The following is a 21,112-nucleotide window of genomic DNA, read 5'->3' as shown; positions in this document are numbered from 1 at the left end:
AAGAAGCTAACTAGCTTCTGATTAGCTTCTGGCTAGCTTCTTGGAGGATTGCAGATTTGATTGCAGATTTGAGGTAAATAATACGTATTTATACATATCAATTGGTGAGGCAGGTTGCAGGAGAGTGTATTGAAGATGAGTTGATGGAAAATAAAAATAAAATGTATGTGAAAAAAGTTGTAAATATATATATATACACGACACGACAAGACGAGGACAAAAGACGTCTGAACTGCTATGCCATCTTGGAAGAAAGCTCAATTTCTCAAGCTCAAAAGCTCAATTTCTCAAAATTTCTCAAGAAAGCTCAAGCTCATGATTAGCTCAATCAGGTAATAGTAATTACGGAGAAATTATTTTATAGAATAGCATGTCATATCACTTAATCCGGCATAGCCAAAGACACGACAAGGCCTACATTGTTTAGGTACTAGTAATCGTTGTACACGAACGATCATGTTCTCTTCTGGCCATTACACACATCAGCAATGGCCACTATGAAGCCTAATCTCTCAGATCATGATCAATTTGCATTTGTATGGTTCAAGCTCTGGTCAGTGCTACAGCAGCTGTTGCATACCAATGTTTAGTCCTGAATACAGACCATACCGCTATACAAATGTCAGTGTGGATGACTCCTTGCTATGTTATTCAGTATATCCACTTAACCCTAGTGTAGTGCAGTGCCCCCTCAGATTTGTCCTGGTTTTACATTTTTCAGATGTTCAATTAATTACTAAACAATTAAGCCCATGTTTTATCATAATTACTTACAAACAACAAAAAAATCCATCATCGGTATTTTGCTGAGGGGGCACACTGACTGGTTCCTTCCAAGGTGCATAGAGCATAAGAGATGCCTAGGAAGGATGCTAGATACTCTAGTGGATGCAGTATCGTCAGGGGAGGAGAGAGTGACACACTACGGTTGATTTGATTTTAGCTGCCAGTGACAGGCAATAGGTATGTTTGTAAATGAATCTGATCAAGCTATGTAGCCTATTGATTCCTTCTTGATGAATAAATCAATAAATCATCATTTTTTTCCCTCCGTAATACTAGCCACCCTAGCAATTTTATGAAGTTGGCTTTAGCTAACCAGCTAGATTGGGAACCCATCTTACAACCTCATAAAACTAGATACAAAGCCATTTCAAGCTATCTGTCACGCCCTGGTCGAAGTATTTTGTGTTTTTCTTTATGTTTTGGTCAGGCCAGGGTGTGACATGGGTTTTTGTATGTGGTGTGTAGCTTAGTGGGATGGTAGCTTAGTGGGGTGTTCTGGGAGAGTCTATGGCTGTCTGAAGTGGTTCTCAATCAGAGGCAGGTGTTTACCGTTGTCTCTGATTGGGAACCATATTTAGGCAGCCATATTCTTTGGTTGTATTGTGGGTGATTGTCCTGTGTGTCTTGATGTCCTTGTTAGAGGTTTGTAGACACATGTATAGGCTGTTTTCGGTTTTCGTTTCGTTTATTGTTTTGTTGAGTTTGTGTGTTGATTCGTGTTAAGTTGTTTTATGAAACATGGATCGAAATCTACACGCTGCAGTTTGGTCCGACTCTCCTTCACCAGTAGAAAGCCGTTACACTATCAATCAAGTTAGAGTAGCTTGTCTTATCGATCTTGGCATTGCCAAACTTTAGAAAAGCAAGCAATTACTAAATGTACTGATTAAGACAACATTCCTTTCAATATTTCACCCACAGAGATGCAGAGAAGCATATTTAGTTTCTTCTTTTTAAATTCAATGATCGCAGCCTACTTAACAGGCACCGCATCGATTATATGCAACGCAGGACAAGCTAGATAATCACTACTAGTTTATGTTAACATAGTTTTTTTACAAGATGAGTTTAATGCTAGCTAGCATCTTACCTTGGCACTCGCATAAGAGGTAGTCAGCCTGCTACGCAGTCTCCTCGTGGAGTGCAATATAATAATCGGTGTCCAAAAATGCTGATTACTGATTGTTGTGAAATCGGCCCTAATTCAAATATGCCATTCCGATTAATCGTTCGACCTCTAATTTGGAGTAATGATTATGTCTCTAGATTACAGGTGTTTATGGCTCTGTTTCAGGTGTTTGAAAAATGCACAATTCTCCAACCACCCCACATCCATCCTCACGTACTTTGTGCCCCCTCTAAAATAATGGCGCATGACGCCCCTGGTACAGTAGGTAAAATTCAAATCATTAGCGAACAAAATGATCAACACAGTTGTGCCAAAACTGTGGATCCAGCCAGCATAAATGCTCAACGTGCTAAGGTGTCATTTTTAGTACACTGGAGAGCATCGCAGGTTGCACTGGTACTATAAAAAGGTCAATGTTCTCAAGGGATAATGGTAAATGTGAAGCTTTTTGATCTACACAAGTCCATGTCAAAGTGGAAATATGTTTTTTTACTAATAAATAGAAATTCAATAATTAAAATAGTCGTTGCATAAATAATCACCCTCATTTGTTTAGGCAAGCCTAAATTAGTTCAGGACTAAAATTTGGCAAAACAAATCACAAGTTACATGGAGGTGTTTACATTATTATTATTTTATGACTACTCCTTCCTCTGTCAAATACTGAATTGGTAGATGGGTAACAATAACAAATGAGACATTGGACAGGTTAATAATTATACTGTGGATTTATTTAACCACCCAGACAGATCAAAGATGCAGTTGTCCTTCTGAACTGAGCTGCAGGACTGGAAGGAAACTGCTTCGGAATGTCACCATGAGGCCATTTGTGATTTTAAAATAGCTAGAGTCCAATAGCTGTGATGGGAGGAAACTGATGCTGGTTCAACAACATTGTAGTGACTCCATAATAACCTAAATGACAGAATGAAAAGAACTATAAATATATACAGAATCAAAATATTCCAAAACATGCATCAAGGCACTAAAGTAATACTGCAAAAAAACAGCAAAGGAATTGACTTTTTGGCCTAAATGCAAAGCCTTATGTTTAAGGCAAATCCAACAACACATCAGAGTAATGGTCTAATTTTCATGCCTGGTGGTGGTTGCATCATATTATGGGTATGTTTGACATCGGCAAAGACTGGGGAATTTTTCGGAATGGGCTAAGCACAGGCAAAATACTTGGATGTTTCTGTCTGCTTTACACCAGACACTGGGAGAGGAATTCACCTTTCAGCAGGACAATAACCTACAAAACAATTCCAAATCTACACTGGAGTTGCTTACCAAGGAATTCAATGTTCGAGTGGCCAAGTTACAGTTTTGACTGAAAATTGCTGTCTAGCCATGATCCACAACACCTTGACAGAGCTTGAATAAGTTAAGAATAATGTGCAAATATTGCACAATACAGGTGTGCAAAGCGCTTATGTGACATACCCCAAAAAAGACAGTAATCGCTGCCAAAGGTCTTTCTAAAAATGTATTGACTCGGGGGAAAGTAGTAAGGGTGCCAAACAGTATGTGGTTAGGTATATAATTAGAAGCCCCAATGGGGTTTAAAGCAGTGACTGTTGGCCAAAGAGTAGGCAATCCAAAGAGTTAAGCCAAAGTAATTGTAACACTGCTTATTTGATGCCTGCTGAGTAGAGAGCAGTTTCAGCTATTTTGCGTGATTAGAAATGAAAAACAGCATTGATATCACATTTGTTATGGATATGATACACCTTTTTTAAAATGGTTTCTCAAACCCTTTGGAGAAGAAAAGAGATGTGTTTATCTTTACAGATAAAGTACTGAGCCAATTCATTTGTGAAGGAAAGCTGAAAGGAAAATAAACAAATAGTGACAAGAACTCGTGATAAGAACGCAGGAGGGAGGTGTTCTCCCGCCTTTCCTTCTGGATGATGAAGCAATACACAATAACATAGCCTATGTGAAGTGCTCCACTAAGCCCCGTTGGTGGTGCATTTACATTGTTACACAAAGTCCAGTCTTAACTGATCATTTCACAAATGGAGCTGCTTGATTTCCTCCAGTGAAGCCAGAGAAAAACAAACCACAGCTCTGAGATCACGATCGCAGAGAGATATGTTCCTACAGCATCCTGGTGTGTTCTTGGATCAGTGGATGATGACCATTCAGCTAATGATTTTCTAGCTCCTAAACAGACATACTTTTTCTTAAAATCAAACGTTACGTTTCCGACACCTGGAGTAGACTTTCTCAGCTGGACTGTGAATCAAATATGACAGAGTACGTGCTAGAGTACGTGCTAGTGGGTGGGGTGGGTAGGTGAGAGGAAAACTATCATCTTTTTTAAAAAGGTCAACTGCCTTTTAGGCAGGCCTTAATACTTTTGCATAACTCTGAAGATTTAAACAAATGCAAACAACTCAATTAGATTGTTCAGATCCTAAATTAGCTGCCTAGTGCCTACACTCGAATGTCACTGACATTTAAAAAAATAGCCTATCACGTGGCAATACGTCAGGCATCAGAATCGATTGGGACTCTGCGATAACCTCAACGTTTTTTGGTCATCTCAAGTACGATTAAAGTTACACTTTAAGATATACAGTTGAAGTCGGAAGTTTACATACACTTATGTTGGAGTCATTAAAACTAGTTTTTCAACCACTCCACAAATTTCTTGTTAAACTATAGTTTTGGCAAGTCGGTTAGGACATCTACTTTGTGCATGACACAAGTAATTTTTCCCACAATTGTTTACAGACAGATTATATCACAATTCCAAGCAAAGAAGCACTGAATTTGAAGGTAGGCCTTGAAATACATTCACAGGTACACCTCCAATTGACTCAAATGATGTGAATTAGCCTATCAGAAGCTTCTGAAGCCATGACATCATTTTCTGGAATTTTTCAAGCTGTTTAAAGGCACAGTCAACTTAGTGCATGTAAACTTCTGACCCACTGGAATTATAAGTGAAATAATCTGTCTGTAAACAATTGTTGGAAAAATGACTTGTGTCATGCACAAAGTAGATGTCCTAACCGACTTGCCATAACTATAGTTTGTTAAACCAGAAATTTGTTGAGTGGTTGGAAAACGAGTTAATGACTCCAACCTAAGTGAGATTTGTATATGTATATAGTTTTTCGCTACAATAACTGCTACCATAGACTGAGATCTGTGTGAATTTATATTGGTGCCAATACTTGGTCTTAGGTGGATGAGCCTCAATCTCCTTAATTCATTTTCATAGGTATAAATTATTAATCTATAGAGTGGTTATGCAGACTTAAGAGTCTACATCTACAATCGCCTGCATGTTAACTAGTGGGGAAGCCCCCTTTTGGAACTTTACATGTCTATTTTTCAGGTGTAGTATAGTTTGGGTTCATATAGTTTGTTTAGGCTCAGTGAGAATGAGGAGAGTTCAACCCATGGGGAAAGGTACCACCCTGTCTTTACAGTAGGATATTACAGTCTGCATATTGGTTGGTCAAAGTGCAATGGCAGGTAAGACTCATTTACACCCAGAAGTAAAGGAGTGGCAATTCTTGAGAAAAAAAAACACCCACTTAAGGTGTTGAATTGTGTGAAAGATAAAATGTGGTTGTTTTGTTATAATTAAAAAGCACTTTACATGGGCAGGGCATTTTCACCACCCTGATTTCCTCACTAAGGTATTTCTAGACTTGTTAGAATTAAAAGCACAGTGGTTGAAGTAGATTTTACTTGTTTGTTGAACACCCTTATTTGACAAGTTTCCCTGTAGCATAGTTTCACCCTCTCCTCAAGCTAGGTTGCTTAAATCTATTTGTGATCATCTGGGGTATGCTGATGTCTGGAGTACCTTTCATCCCTCAAACAGAAAGTTCACCTTTTTCTCTGTACCTCATAGGATGTCAGACTAGAAAATATTACTTTTTTATGTCCAGGACGTGTTTTCAGTTGGTTTTATCTGCTAATATAGGAAGCAGTCATATCTGTTCATGGGGAGGTGATACTGGACATGAAACTTTTTAAAGTTTAGTTTTAAGGATTTCTCTCAATCAACAGATAACCCCTCGCTCCTTCTGTAAAGCATATGCCAGGGGTCTGATTATGTCATACTTAGCCACTAAGAGGCGGGAAAAAACGTGAAAATTAATAAACGTTAGAGGGTGAATTGGCAACTAAAGAGAAGGACTAAATTCCCACTCCTGCATGCCCTATCAAAATAAATATCAGTACTGAGACCAACGTTTGACTCCTAACACAGGACGCTGAAAATAAAATTTGTCAGGCAAAAGCTTTACGAACATGGCGATAATATTTGGCATACCTAGCTTGAGAGCGCAGACTCCCAGTCAATCGCTACTATTACTGATTCTGATGGCAACCATTTATGTGAAAATGGCTAAATGAGTCATTTAGGACATTTTATGCAAATCTGTATGCCTCAGAAATAACAAATGACGCACCCAAATTAACGGAGGACTTCTTTTCTAAGATTGAGCTCCCTACTATTTCCAAAGAACTGAGTACGTTCCATGTGTTGGACCTAATTCCTATATTTAAACTGAGCTTTTGTGTTTAATTTCGGTCTATGTTCGTAAAATAACAAAAACATTTGTTTCTTTGTTACTGTATCTCTTAATATGGGAGAAAATGTACATTTCAATAAAAAAATAAAAAAATAAAAAACTATTACAACAAGTGCCCAAGGACCAGTGGAAGCAAAAATAACCCCATAACATCAAAGATCCATCACCATACTTTTCTGACCATAGCACCACCTGGAGTTTGCTAAACAGCATTGGCACATGGATTGGAATAGGTGCCATGGTCAGATGACATGAGAATAGATCTCTTTGGCCATATACCAGTGGTGGGTTTGGTGATGAAAGAAGGATATATGCAGAAAAGAACCTCGCAAGGGGAGGGCGCTGAAGTATTGAAAACAGGGGTGGCAATAATTGACCCTTTGTAAATCATTTGTATTTATTTATTATCTCAAAATTTCTCTGAGCAATTAGATTGGAATAATATATATATATTTTTTTTAATTAGGAGCATAAAATATATATTTATTTTATACAGTATTTTTGCTCATCTTTATCAAGGGTGCCAATAATTTGACTTGACTGTACATGCCTAGAACCATATCTCATGATTAAATGAATTCAACATTGGGCCCCCACTATGACATGTCTATGGATGGATGTGTGTGTGCCGGTAGATCGACTGTCTTGGTGTACTAGCAGGGCAGGGTCTTTCAAAGGAAATGTTATTTGATATAAGACAACATATTGTGGGCTATTAGGAATGCTTTCAGAAAGGGCTCTTACTCTATGCCAAACCCATTTGATCAGGAGACTGCAATGTTGTGAGTGTGTCAGCAGCTAGTAAACTGTACAATATCCCATGTAGGTTATGACTATAACTGCTGTTCCCTAAGTAAACCCATCGAACAATCAGAGGCTGTGTGTGGTCAGGGGTACGAGGCGTGCTCTTTCATTTATGTGGAAACATGTCCATTCTGTTGTAAAACAGTTATTGCCTCATACTGCCATAATGACTCAGAAATTACTCTTGCAGCAAAACTACACACCCCAGATTCTAAAGGCTAATGGCAGGAACGATGTCTCCTTAGTTCCCATTAACACCATGCCCCACCTTCCAAAGGTGATTAATTAAAAGGCACAGATTCAGACCTCCCAGAGTTCCAACCCCACAGGACAACCTGCGGTACCCGGGTTTGCCTAATGACCCTCTCCTGTCCCAGCTACACTGGGGCCAGAGACATCCAAGCAATAAAACCTCAGTGTGTGGTGATGCTCACCACAGCACAAATATCTCCTACAGTCTTCATGAGTCCAAAAGGTTGGACCAGTTCCAAAAAATGGACATGGGGCTTTCCCACCCAGACAGACGAGAGATGACTGAATGAATGAATCAAATAAATTAAAAAGACCCGTTCCGAACTGAGAAATAGACCTGTTCCATATAGACCTCCCTGGATCCAGACCCAGTCCGATCTGAATGAGGAAAGCAGCAGTCATTTAAGTTACTTTATTAACCGGAGCTGATAAAGCGTGACAGGAGGGAGAGAGGTGCCCATCTAGCAGGCGAGGAGCAGCCATACTGTGAGTGAGTGACAAGGGGAGGAAGGAGAAAGAGACAGCAACCAACCAAGCCGACTCGCACTATTGTAGACTAATAGCTGCCATAGCTAGGTTATCTTTCACCAAATATAATTACATATTACCTGTCTTGACTGCATCAAACCAGGAGAAGCTAGATACACTAGCTAACGTTTGCTAGCTAGGCTAATTGAGGCACAGTGCATGCACTTTCTAATCCTACAGTTACAACTAAAAACAATTCCATTCAGAATATTAAGTAGCAACCTACCTGTTGTCTCTTTGTCGTTGTAGCCTATCCTTCTCCTTTAACTTTTAATTCCGTAATTTAAATTCCATCTTCCAATGATGAGATATTCCCTAACTTTTGCCACACACAAAGCGAGGCTCTATGGCTGTAGTAGCCTATTGGCTCTTTGACTCAACAAGCTACACGTGCCACGGACCACTCCCGTGAAAAGCAAGAGCAGCATAAAATAATAATTGATTCTTTCTCTCTCGCTGTCTCTGTCCAGATATGTCAGTTAAAATTACACATACTTGAGACCAGTGACAATCATATCAGACCCAGACCATTATTGAGAATTCTGGATCCGGAACCGGCTCTCGGGTACAGATGGCTCTGTGAAGACCTCTACTACAAACAACTCTTTAAAACAACACCCAAGATGCCGCCAGACCCCTAGTGTGTGGGCAAATACACCATTAGGTCATTCCTGCCTTTTGCTGTCATAGGCCAGAGCAATAGCCTCCACAATCCATGAGATGGATAAGCAAAACAAACGAAGCTGGTCACACAAACAAACAGACACCCCTGGTCCACTAAATGTATATGCGTAACGCTTGCACCGGACACCTCAAGCAAACGAAGGAGGCGAAAAACTCAAAAGCTAGAGACCTGTAGGACTTAGTCAAATACAATCCTCCAGGACTGCCGTTCAGAAGAAAAATCATGCCGCGCAGAGACAAGAGATTCAACTTCACTGAGTTCGCCCCATTAGGTTTGCACTATATACAGTACATTCGGAAAGTATTCAGACCCCTAGACTTTTTCTACTTTGTTGTTACAGCCTTGTTTTAAATTGATTAAATTGTTTATCAATCTACACACAATACCCCATAATGACAAAGTAAAAACAGGTTTAGAAATGTTTGCAAATGTATGAAAAATAAAAAACAAATCATATTTAAATAAGTATTCAGACTCTTACTTAGTACTTTTTGAAGCACCTTTGGCAGAGAGTACAGCCTTGAGTCTTCTTGGGTATGAGGCTACAAGCTTGGCACACCTGTAATTCTCCTATCCTTCTCTGCAGATCCTCGCAAGCTCTGTCAGGTTGGATGGGGACAACGACCATAAGCACACAGCCAAGACAATGCAAGAGTGGTTTCGCGACAAGTCTCAATGTCCTTGAGTGGCCTAGACAGAACTTGAACCCGAGTGAACATCTCTGGAGAGACCTGAAAATAGCTGTGCAGCGACGCTCCCCATCCAACCTGACAGAGCTTGAGAGGATCTGCAGAGAAGAATGAGAGAAACTGCCCAAATACAGGTGTGCCAAGCTTGTAGCGTTATACCCATGAAGACTTGAGGCTGTCAAATATGCCTCAAGTCCTCAACTGTCAGCTTCATTAAATAGTACCCGCAAAACACCAGTCTCAACGTCAACAGTGAAGAGGCGACTCCGAGATGCTGGCCTAGGCAGAATTGCAAAGAAAAATCCATATCTCAGACTGGCCAATAAGAAGAAAAGAACACACACTGGACAGAGGGACTCTGCTTAGAAGGGCAGCATCCCGGAGTCGCCTCTTCACTGTTGACGTTGAGACTGGTGTTTTGCGGGTACTATTTAATGAAGCTGACAGTTGAGGACTTGTGAGGCGTCTGTTTCTCAAACTAGACACTAATGTACTTGTCCTCTTGCTCAGAGGCCTCCCACTCCTCTTTCTATTATGGTTAGAGACAGTTTGCGCTGTTCTGTGAAGGGAGTAGTATTCAGCGTTGTACGATATCTTCAGTTTCTTGGCAATTTCTCACATGGAATAGCCTTCATTTCTCAGAACAAGAATAGGCTGACGAGTTTAAGAAGAAAGTTATTTGTTTCTGGCCATTTTGAGCATGTAATTGAACCCACAAATGCTGATGCTCCAGATACTCAACTAGTCTAAAGGACAGTTTTATTGCTTCTTTAATCAGGACAACAGTTTTCAGCTGTGCTAACAATTGCAAAAGGGTTTTCTAATGATCAAGTAGCCTTTTAAAATTATACATTTGGGTTAGCTAACAACATGCCATTAGAACACAGGAGTGATGGTTGCTGATAATGGGCCTTTATTTACACGGTGTACATTCATAATATATATATATATATATATATATATATATATATACATACATACATACATATACAAATAAATAAAAATCTTTCCAGCTACAATAGTCATTTACGACATTAACAATGTCTACACTGTATTTCTGTTTGATGTTGATGTATTTTTAATTTGATGTTATTATTTCAATGGACAAAAAAAGTGATTTTTCTTCCAAAAACAAGGACATTTCTAAGTGACCCCAAACTTTTGAACGGTACTGTACATGACTTTGTTTACAAGCTAGGTTGTCTTTCCATGTTTGAGTTTCAACTGCTAGGGAAGAGAAGACAACGTGTCTACTAGACAGAATCAATCTGAAAAGGCACAAACCTGTCGAGTCGCATTGCCACGTTAACCTTTTTTCCTCATCTGTCATATTTTGGTTCAGGCTCAGGTCACAAAATCAAATCATTAAACAATATACTACTTACTAGTAATACTTTTATTGTTTTAGAAACATTATATAGAATACTAATTTTTTGTTGTTGGTGTAATTTTTGCAGAAAAAAAAATATTTTTGGCTAGTTAAAAAAAAATAAAAAAAATACTTGCCACAGTGGCTGGTGGACCAAAAAGTAAAAATGTATGCCCTGGTGGTGGAGATGTTGCCTACCCTCACCACCTGGGGTCACCCCTCAGGAAGTCCAGGATCCAGTTGCAGAAGGTGTTCAGTACCAGGGTCCAAAGCTTGGTGACGAGCTTGGAGGGGCCTATGGTGTTGAACACTGAGCTGTAGGCAATGAACAGCATTCTCACATTAGGTATTCTTATCTAGGTGGGTGAGGGAAGTGTCAAGTGCAAAATAGATTGCGTCATCTATGGATCTTTTGGAGCGGTATGCAAATGATAATGGTTCTCGGGTGTCTGGGATGATGGAGTTGATGAGTGCCATAACCATTCCTCGAGTTATTTTAGATTATTTCTGACTGTTTTGAGGAAGCGTAGACTGGCTACGGCGTCTCAAAATGGACAAACAGTCCTATAGCCGCTTTTTTTCTTGTTCAAGAAAGGGATTATGCAAGCACACTCGTTCGGTATACCTGAATTTGGTGAGGCGCCAGCCGAACTGAAGCATGCTGACGCCTTTAGAGTTCTTGGGAATAGGAATGATGGTGGTCAGCTTGAGACGTGGGGATTACAGACTGGGACAAGAAGCGGCTGTTCTACACATGCTCTGAGAACACACCCTGGAATAAGGTCCGGCCCCACGGCTTTACGAGTGTTGACCAGATTAAAGACCATACTCGCGTCTGCCTCGGAGAGCGAGATCACCCAGTCCACTGTGTCAGCGGGGACCCTCATGCACGCCACTGTATTATTTTTGTCAAAGCGTGCATAAAATGCTGAGTTCGTCTGGTAGAGGCATCGTTGGGCACATCACGGCTGAGGCTTCCTATGTAATCCATAATGGATTAAGTGCGGCCCTACGGCCATATGCCGTAGGGCCGCACTTAAAACGCATTATTTTTCCTTGCAGTCAAAATAAACTCCCTGACAGTCTAGCCTTCGTTTCGATAAAGCAAGCTGGACAGAGTGAAAAGGCTATAAAAAAGATTCAAGATTCAAGACTAGTCATTCAACTGAGACTGCTCTTCTCTGTATCACGGAGGCCCTCCGCACTGCTAAAGCTAACTCTCTCTCCTCTGCTCTCATCCTTCTAGACCTATCGGCTGCCTTCGATACTGTGAACCATCAGATCCTCCTCTCCACCCTCTCCGAGTTGGGCATCTCCGGCGCGGCCCACGCTTGGATTGCGTCCTACCTGACAGGTCGCTCCTACCAGGTGGCGTGGCGAGAATCTGTCTCCTCACCACGCGCTCTCACCACTGGCGTCCCCCAGGGCTCTGTTCTAGGCCCTCTCCTATTCTCGCTATACACCAAGTCACTTGGCTCTGTCATAACCTCACATGGTCTCTCCTATCATTGCTATGCAGACGACACACAATTAATCTTCTCCTTTCCCCCTTCTGATGACCAGGTGGCGAATCGCATCTCTGCATGTCTGGCAAACATATCAGTGTGGATGACGGATCACCACCTCAAGCTGAACCTCGGCAAGACGGAGCTGCTCTTCCTCCCGGGGAAGGACTGCCCGTTCCATGATCTCGCCATCACGGTTGACAACTCCATTGTGTCCTCCTCCCAGAGCGCTAAGAACCTTGGCGTGATCCTGGACAACACCCTGTCGTTCTCAACTAACATCAAGGCGGTGGCCCGTTCTTGTAGGTTCATGCTCTACAACATCCGCAGAGTACGACCCTGCCTCACACAGGAAGCGGCGCAGGTCCTAATCCAGGCACTTGTCATCTCCCGTCTGGATTACTGCAACTCGCTGTTGGCTGGGCTCCCTGCCTGTGCCATTAAACCCCTACAACTCATCCAGAACGCCGCAGCCCGTCTGGTGTTCAACCTTCCCAAGTTCTCTCACGTCAACCCGCTCCTCCGCTCTCTCCACTGGCTTCCAGTTGAAGCTCGCATCCGCTACAAGACCATGGTGCTTGCCTACGGAGCTGTGAGGGGAACGGCACCTCAGTACCTCCAGGCTCTGATCAGGCCCTACACCCAAACAAGGGCACTGCGTTCATCCACCTCTGGCCTGCTCGCCTCCCTACCACTGAGGAAGTACAGTTCCCGCGCAGCCCAGTCAAAACTGTTCGCTGCTCTGGCCCCCCAATGGTGGAACAAACTCCCTCACGACGCCAGGACAGCGGAGTCAATCACCACCTTCCGGAGACACCTGAAACCCCACCTCTTTCAGGAATACCTAGGATAGGATAAAGTAATCCTTCTCACCCCCTCCCCCCTTAAAAGATTTAGATGCACTATTGTAAAGTGGCTGTTCCACTGGATGTCTTAAGGTGAACGCACCAATTTGTAAGTCGCTCTGGATAAGAGCGTCTGCTAAATGACTTAAATGTAAATGTAAATGTCTATAAAATATAGTTCCATGATCATTTCTTCAGTTTCGATTTGAATATAGTTTCGTTTTTTGTTTAGTTTAGTTTATTAATTCAACCATTTTAAAAAACAAGCACACACAAAAGTTGAAAGACATACATGCATTCAATCAATCTGACCAACATGGAGGGGATTTTTTTTTCATTTTAATAATTGAAACATTGAAATGACTAGCTTCTGAAGGGGAAGCTCCAGATAGCCAAGAATAAGCTGATCAGGGTAGTAAATGAAGGTGATTGTTCGATAAGTTTAGCTAATAGTACACCTAAAATGTACAGTTGATAGGATGCGTGTAACCAAATGAAAAATCTTCAGAACAAATTTGGCTGAGTGAGCTTCCGACATAATATAGCCATGGTAGCTTCACCCTCAGATTGGGTGCTAGCAAGCAGTCTAGGTAGTGCTAGGTATCAACAGCCAATCCAGTAGGGGCTGGAAGCTATAGTGAGCTTCGACTGGTCAATAACATTGCAATATCGCAGAGTATTTGCATAAAGTTCAGCTTTCCCCAACTTTGGTCACGCCCTGTTCACGCTCCGTCGCCCGTGCTCGCCCCGCCCACTACAAATCCCTCCATTGAAAATGAATGAGGCACCGGTGTTTCATCGCCCCCATCGTTGTTATGTGAAAATGCACTGTTACTTTCCCCAAAAGCCAAATAATGGTGTAATTGCAGACCACAATTCGGGGTGTTTCTTGATATTAGGAAAAGCCCACCGTCATTGGACAGTCTCAGTGTTATGAGATTAATGGTTTCTTGCCACAGATTTGTTTACGTGGCAAGTTAGGTGAATAAGCGTGGCAAGTTAAGAAAAGAGTTAGGGTTAAGCTTAGCTACAATTGTCAACGTCTGTTGTCATGGACGAATGGGTGTAACTTGATATCAAGAAACGCCTATATCAGAAAATGCCCCTAATTGCGGTCCGCAAATTACACCCTAATCCAAAAGTCGACTGTTGTCACATGGCTTTAACTATCATATATATTATTTATTTTTTACTCTAAAGCTAGTTCACGTCTGTAGTTAAATGTCTGCAATAACGTGCCGAAATTTATATTTTACCAACGTTTTAAATTGATAACTTTATCGACAATACCATTCAGTCATCCCGATTATTATATGGCTAGCATTGATAGCTAAACGTTTCCGTTACAACCATGCCAAGTGACAGCGTAGCTTGCTGCTAGCTAGCATTGCCTGTCAAATCCCAACGTGTCTGAGTGTTTTAGAAGATAACGCGCTAACAAAAACTTTCTCAGCATAACAAGGGCATTTTTACAGATTTACGAACAGTACATGTCATTTATCTAGTTCCTGCTTAGTTTAGTAGACTTACCCAACTCCGCCTCGCCTCCCGCTGCCTTGTGTGGACGTGCTGAGGTAGCTATGGATGCACTAACAAGCCGACTAAAACAACTCCACGATTTACAATGGAGTTGAGCAGCAGCGACTAGTGTAGGCGGACTGGAGTTCAGACGTCACATAAAGTTAAGTTTTTACCTTTATTTATCAGGGAGTCAAACTGAGGCAGAGCTCTCTTTTACAGATGAGACCTAAATTACACGCATCAAAATATAAATATAAACTGCAAGCAAACACGTTCATCAGTAATAATTTCCTCAATCGGCTAACTTTCTGAATTGCCCTAGATGCACCAAAACATCAAATGTAATCACATTTAGAAAATTGTTCCACAAATACGGTGAAAGAAATGCAAATCAGCTTTCAGTTAACTCCGTAAAGACCAAAGGAATTTCCAGAGTTAGCCATCACTGAGGGTGTAGCAAGTCATTTGTCTAAAGTTGAGTAATGATGTTAGGTACGGTGGGACTTTTTTGTAAAATGACTTCCTTTTATAAATGAAAAATAGCAATGTATCAACCGAACTAAGTCACACCAAAGAGAGCCAACCAACTTTCTGGTAGAGAATGCAGTGATGAGTACCATAACTGTCACCCATAATAAAGCGTAGTGAGCTACGAAGTGGCAGCTGCGTTCATATAGATGATGTCGCGATAGCTAAAACCGATAGGAACGTGGACTGAATAATCTCCTAATAGTAGGGTGCTAGGGGGTAACTATCATAAATCACAAATAAAGCTATCCCCAGTCAAATTGGACCACAACCCATGAGCCCACCTCCTGCACTGTTCACACCTGCGACTGAAAACAGGGGGAGAGATGCCAATTGAAATGCTCTCTCTCTCTTAAAAACGTAGCTAGCTATATAGCTTAATGACTTAAGTGCTTGGTAAAATAGCTAAACGGCTATAAAGTAACATTAACTAAAGCTATCAGTCACTAGTGGTAACATTTACAACTGCAATTAAGTTACGTTATATTTTTAATGCATTTTACCTCAGACGATCTGGTAGTAAGGTTGCTAGCTCAAAGTCCTAACAGTTTATTACGCTAACTAGCTAGCTGGCAAGCATTTACTGCTGGTGAAGTTGCTAGCTAGAAAGTTAGCATAAACAAGCGCTAACTGGGCTAGTCATTGTCTAAATGAGAGGAAGAAACACATTCATAACCATAAAGGGGTAACTAGCCCCTGGGGGGATTGCCCCCAACACACTCACCCAACATATTACTACTTTACTCAAGAATTACTACATTTTTCTCTTTAAACAAGTGGATTACTTATGTTAATGCTTTCCTATTTAAAAAAAACAACATAATTATAGATCTAACTTCATTGGAATATATCTACAACTTTTTCAAAATTATCAAAAATTTGATAAACGTAACACAAAATCATTTTATTGAAATATCTCAACGTTGTGACGACAGAGTACATTTTTTTTGTTGAGCACAAGCAGTGGTGGCCAGGGAAAGTGTTTGGAAAATAATTTGAAATCTTGAGGTCTTAATGTGAATTACAGGGGGGCTAGTTATCCTAATAATAATAATATGTTTGGGGGGGGTGCTTTATATTTCTCCTGTTGCATATCCCGACTCCCCCTGAGACACACGCAGGTTAGCGAGAGGCATGACCTATTTCTGTAGAAGAAGCCCATTTTTATTCTCAGCTTCTTAACTCAGAAATACAATTTTTTAAAGACCGCTTTTCATCTGTCCAGGTGCCCAGATATTTGTAAGCAGGGACACAATCAATATGGACACCATCCAAGTACATATGCTTAAATCATCAGAGTTATTTTTATACGCTCTAGAAAACAACATGCTTAGTTTTACCTGCATTCCTTACTAATTTCAGGTCAAAAAAGTATTTCTGTAATACAATGAAGGCAGACTGTAGTTCAGATAGAGCCTGCTCAATCATGGGTGCAATAGCATACACAGCAGTATCATTGGCATACAAGTGCAGGGTACAATTTTTTACAAGCAAGTCAATATTGTTAATGTAAACAGTAAAGAGTATAGGACCCAGAATCGACCCCTGCGGGACCCCATTCGTAATATCCAGGAAACCTGATTTAACAAACATCAGTAGATAGAACTAAATTTGTATCTGTAAAGTCATTGTTAAACCAGTTACATGCAGCCTGGTCTAGGGCCAATTGAGGAAAGACTCTAATTGTATGGATAAAAAGCAACATTGAGCTGCCCTCTTCATTGACCTGTCAAAGGCCTTCGATGCTATTGATCACTCACTCCTAATTCAACCACATCATTTAAAAAATAGGGATGGAGCAGAGATAGTACTATAGCATTGTCTAAAACCCGACTGATGTACATGTAGAATACCTTTCAAAGAAAATAAAGATCTTAGCTGAGAATGAATCAAAGATTATATACTGAACAAAAATATAAACACAACATATTGTAGCGACCCTGGGTTTATAAGCGTGGAAATCGACTCTGCCGCTTGAGCATGCTTTTGTGGCACAGTCCATAGCGCGCTGGACTTCGGGCTAGAAGGTCGAGGGTTCGAGACCTGCTCCCTGCCTGTTTCAATACATTGGTGTCAGAAGTGGGATGTGGTCAACAAGGTGTTGGTCCAATATGTATCATGAGCTGAAATAAAACATCGTAGAAATTTTCCATGCGCACAAAAAGCTTTTCTCTCAATTCTCAAGAAAGTTTAGAAATAGGGCGATAATTATTTAGGCCACAAGGGTCATCACCTTTGTGAAGGGGGAGTACATGGACCGCCTTCCAAACCTTGCCAGATGCCAGAGAGAAAGAACTTGCTTAGGAATTTGTATGCTTCAGTGCATTTAATGTTTTCCCAAATTTTGAAGGATCACCAGCAGAGTCAAAGATGGAGCTTAGTAAGTATTTTGATTTAGCTTTCTTAATCGAGATACATCTGTTTCTGGCTGAAAGATGAAAGATTTCATCACCCAAATATAGCCTGCATTTACATAATTTTTTGTGATGGCTCTACCACTGGTGTCTTTTTTCCTCCCATTAAATGTGAATTATGTGATCATCCCAAAACAAAACTGGATATTTATAATTATATATCATGAATACATTAGCCAAGACATCAGAGGCTTATATTTCGTGATTTGAGTTGAATTGTCTGTAGTAGTGTATATGTCATCATAGATCAAGTCCACTGTTATTTTTGTGACAAGTAACAGTTATTCATACAGGAGACACTGCACTAACTAATAATATTTTCTTTCAGTCAGCGCTGTGCTGTGCAAAAACTATGGTAACATGAGAATAAAAGTGACACATTCTTTTTTTAAGAATCATGAGCTAGCTGCTGTTTATTGTAAATGATCATTTTCTGACTGTCTTGTCATCTTACATTGCTACAGTTACAGTATAATAACACTGGTGGTTTAGGGTTGATTGATATTTGGGAGTGTTTCCCACGGCTATCAGCAGTTTCGATAGGTTCATATCATGTTCTATAACATAGCCGTTTTCCGGTTACTAATCTTTCCTTGACCGGCAAGTCAACAACAGGTTTAGCACAAGATAGCGAGTATGCCCGAATGGTTTCCAGACTTGGAGATGGAGTCAGGGGAACCTATTGAGGTCAGTAAGAACGTAGACAGGAAAAAAATGGAAGAAAGTGGACATAAAAAAAGAGTAAATATGGAGTGCTGCAGAAGGAAATTGAACATGATAAGTGTGAGGATGAATGAATTGCGGTGGCAGGTGTGGTGAAGACCGCAGAGTTTGAGCCTCGTCCCGATGGTGATAAAGATGTTTTTTGTCCTGTGGGAGTGTGATTTTTGGAGAGAATGGATTCTTGCATTCTGGCTGATCCATATGTGGTGTCAGGTTGGGTAAAGAAGAGGTTGGGGAATGTTGGGTCGGTGAAAGTGACTCGAAGTGGAATCGTGTGGATTTTTGTGTTTCTTCGGTCCAAAGGGAGCATGCACTCCGCACCACGACTGGGGACAAGAACCGTGACTTGCTTTCCTCTCCGGAGCAGGGAGCAGTTGAAAGGAGTGATAACTGGAATGGTGTTAAGGGGGGCCAATTGAAGTTGAAGATTGTTGGTGTGTCTGATGCCTGCCGTTTGATGTGACGCAGACCCAGTGGAGAGCGTGGTGAAACAGAGAAGACACGGTCTGCACTACTGTGTTTTGATGCAGAGTTTTTACCAGATATAATCAAGTTAGGATGTGTCAGTTATCCCGTGAGAGCTTGTAGGAGGGAGATGTGAGAAGCGTGCCGGAGGACATGAGACAAAGGAATTTGTAGTATATCTGAAAAAAGTTTGGTATGTAAACTGTAGGGGTGCCCATGGTGCTGGAGATCAGAGGTGTCCGGTGAAAGAAAGGCAGGTTGAGGTTGCCAGGATCAGAGTAGTGCAGAAGATGTCATATGCTGAGCCAGTGAAGAGAGTAGTAGAGGACGATGGGTCCAGGGTGAGAGATCCTAAGAGGAGCCCTGTGAGTAGGCTGAGACCAATAGAGAGTGATAGGAATAAAATGTGCTTAAGGTTGCTTTTTTGGGTGTTCATGGCCATGGTTGTAATTTGTACCGCAGGATATGGAACGTAAATCACAGAGGATAGATGTTGTGGTGGCAGCTGGAGAGAAGTAATTGGTTGTACGAGATCGCAGAAGAGTTCGAAGATGTTTTGAATGATAGTGTCCCGTCCTCCTTAGGCTGCTGGCCTGGCAACTAGCTCTCGCAGTCTCACGTCAGAATTAGACGTTCATCCATGTTTCTTAAACATCAAATTTAGAAGTTATTGCAAACTTCACATTACGAAGTGTATAAGGTTAAGTTAAGGCACTAACTCCAAATGTTTTATGTTAGGGTTAAGTTTGGCATTAACTCAGAATGGTTAAGGTAAGTGTTATGATTTGGGATCTATAAAACAACATTCTATTGTTGGATTCAAACGTTAGAATCAGAGGCAGATACTTACGCCATCTCCATTGACCCTAGTGTCGGTTTTCCCAGATCATCTCCTAACGTCCTCAGACATGGATGGATGCCGACTTGTATCACATGTGACCTGGCTGGGCCTGGAGTAGGATCGGATAGTGATGAGGTTTTAATGGGTGTAGGGTTAGTTGGTAGGGCATTTTTTTCATAAAGTGTAATGAATTCATACTACAGAATAGTAGGCTGATACACAGCAGTAGGTGGCGGTAGGGCAGAACGTCGTCAACAACAGGGCCTAGTGTACACCAGCTAGGGTAAAAAGGGTCAGGGCTATACAGCAGGTATCCTACACGGAGGCATGTAAAATAGTTGAAGGGGCGAGGGTAGCTGAAGATATGGCAGAGGATGCTCTGCAGACTGGAGATTCTGAGTGTTGTTCAACAGTTGAGGAACACTGGACATAATAGTATCTGCGGCTGAAAGGTTTTTGTGATTCCAGGAATTCACTGCCAAAACATTGTAAAGAATGCAGTCCAAAGATGCTCTTCCTTATCGGGCCCCAGAGTTTGTAGGGATGGGCGTTGGCAGTTTAATCTGAATAAAGGAGTACATTGAGTTATTTTATTTGGTTTAGTTTGTTAATTATTTGGTCTGATATACAGCCAAAACAGTAGGTGGCAGCATGCCCATATAGCATTTAGCAATATCTCTACCTGTACATGACCATCTGATCATTTATCACCCCAGTGTTAATCTGCAAAATTGTATTATTCGCCTACCTCCTCATGCCTTTTGCACACATTGTATATAGACTGCCCATTTTTTTTCTACTGTGTTATTGACTTGTTAATTGCTTACTCCATGTGTAACTCTGTGTTGTCTGTTCACACTGCTATGCTTTATCTTGGCCAGGTCGCAGTTGCAAATGAGAACTTGTTCTCAACTAGCCTACCTGGTTAAATAAAGGTGAAATAAAATAAAATAAAAATTTGCTTGTGTGATCGTAGTCATATCGAAGAAGACCCGTACAGTAGGTGGCGGCATTACAATAATACGTGTAGTTTTCGATAAAACTTTAAAGAAGAAGAAGCTAGGGCAAAAATAATAACAGTGAGGTTCATTAGAGACCCGTAGAATCACTGAAACGCAAAGTATGGATTCCACTCCGGTAAGACTCAGCTAGACAATTCTAAAGAATAACAATTATGACTTGACAACTAAGATAACAGTTGGTACAGTAAGTAGAAGCTAGCTAGCTGGCTGGCTGATACATCAGACTATTAACATTGTCTTCCACTCCGATTCTAAAAGGGACGACTAGGTACCTAAAGTTAGCTTGCTTCGGTAGCACACTCTCCATTGTAAATTCCCGTAGCAGAAGTTAGCTTGCTAGCATGACTGTAAGCTAGCTAGTTGGTTATCTACAGCAGTGGTTCCAAAAACTGTGGGTCGTTCCCCCAGGGGTTGGCACACACCAAAAAAAACATGTTACTTTGT

The 21,112-nt window shown here is 41.1% G+C and overlaps 1 protein-coding gene across 1 annotated transcript in view; it reads right to left on the bottom strand.

Moving 5' to 3' along the window:
• The window catches only part of LOC115105186 (anion exchange protein 2-like), a 112,601-nt gene extending 97,484 nt beyond the window's left edge, over window positions 1–15,117 (bottom strand). Inside the window, exon 1 of the mRNA XM_029626891.2 lies at window positions 14,685–15,117. The gene's annotated coding sequence lies outside the window, so the exon portion shown is untranslated. The remainder of the gene's footprint in view (window positions 1–14,684) is intronic.
• Window positions 15,118–21,112: the final 5,995 nt, after the last annotated feature.

Source organism: Oncorhynchus nerka, linkage group LG22, assembly GCF_034236695.1.
Source record: "Oncorhynchus nerka isolate Pitt River linkage group LG22, Oner_Uvic_2.0, whole genome shotgun sequence".
Classification (NCBI taxonomy): Eukaryota; Metazoa; Chordata; class Actinopteri; order Salmoniformes; family Salmonidae; genus Oncorhynchus; species Oncorhynchus nerka.
The sequence above is the reverse complement of the archived record's forward strand: the minus strand, read 5'-3'. Positions and strand labels throughout refer to the sequence as shown.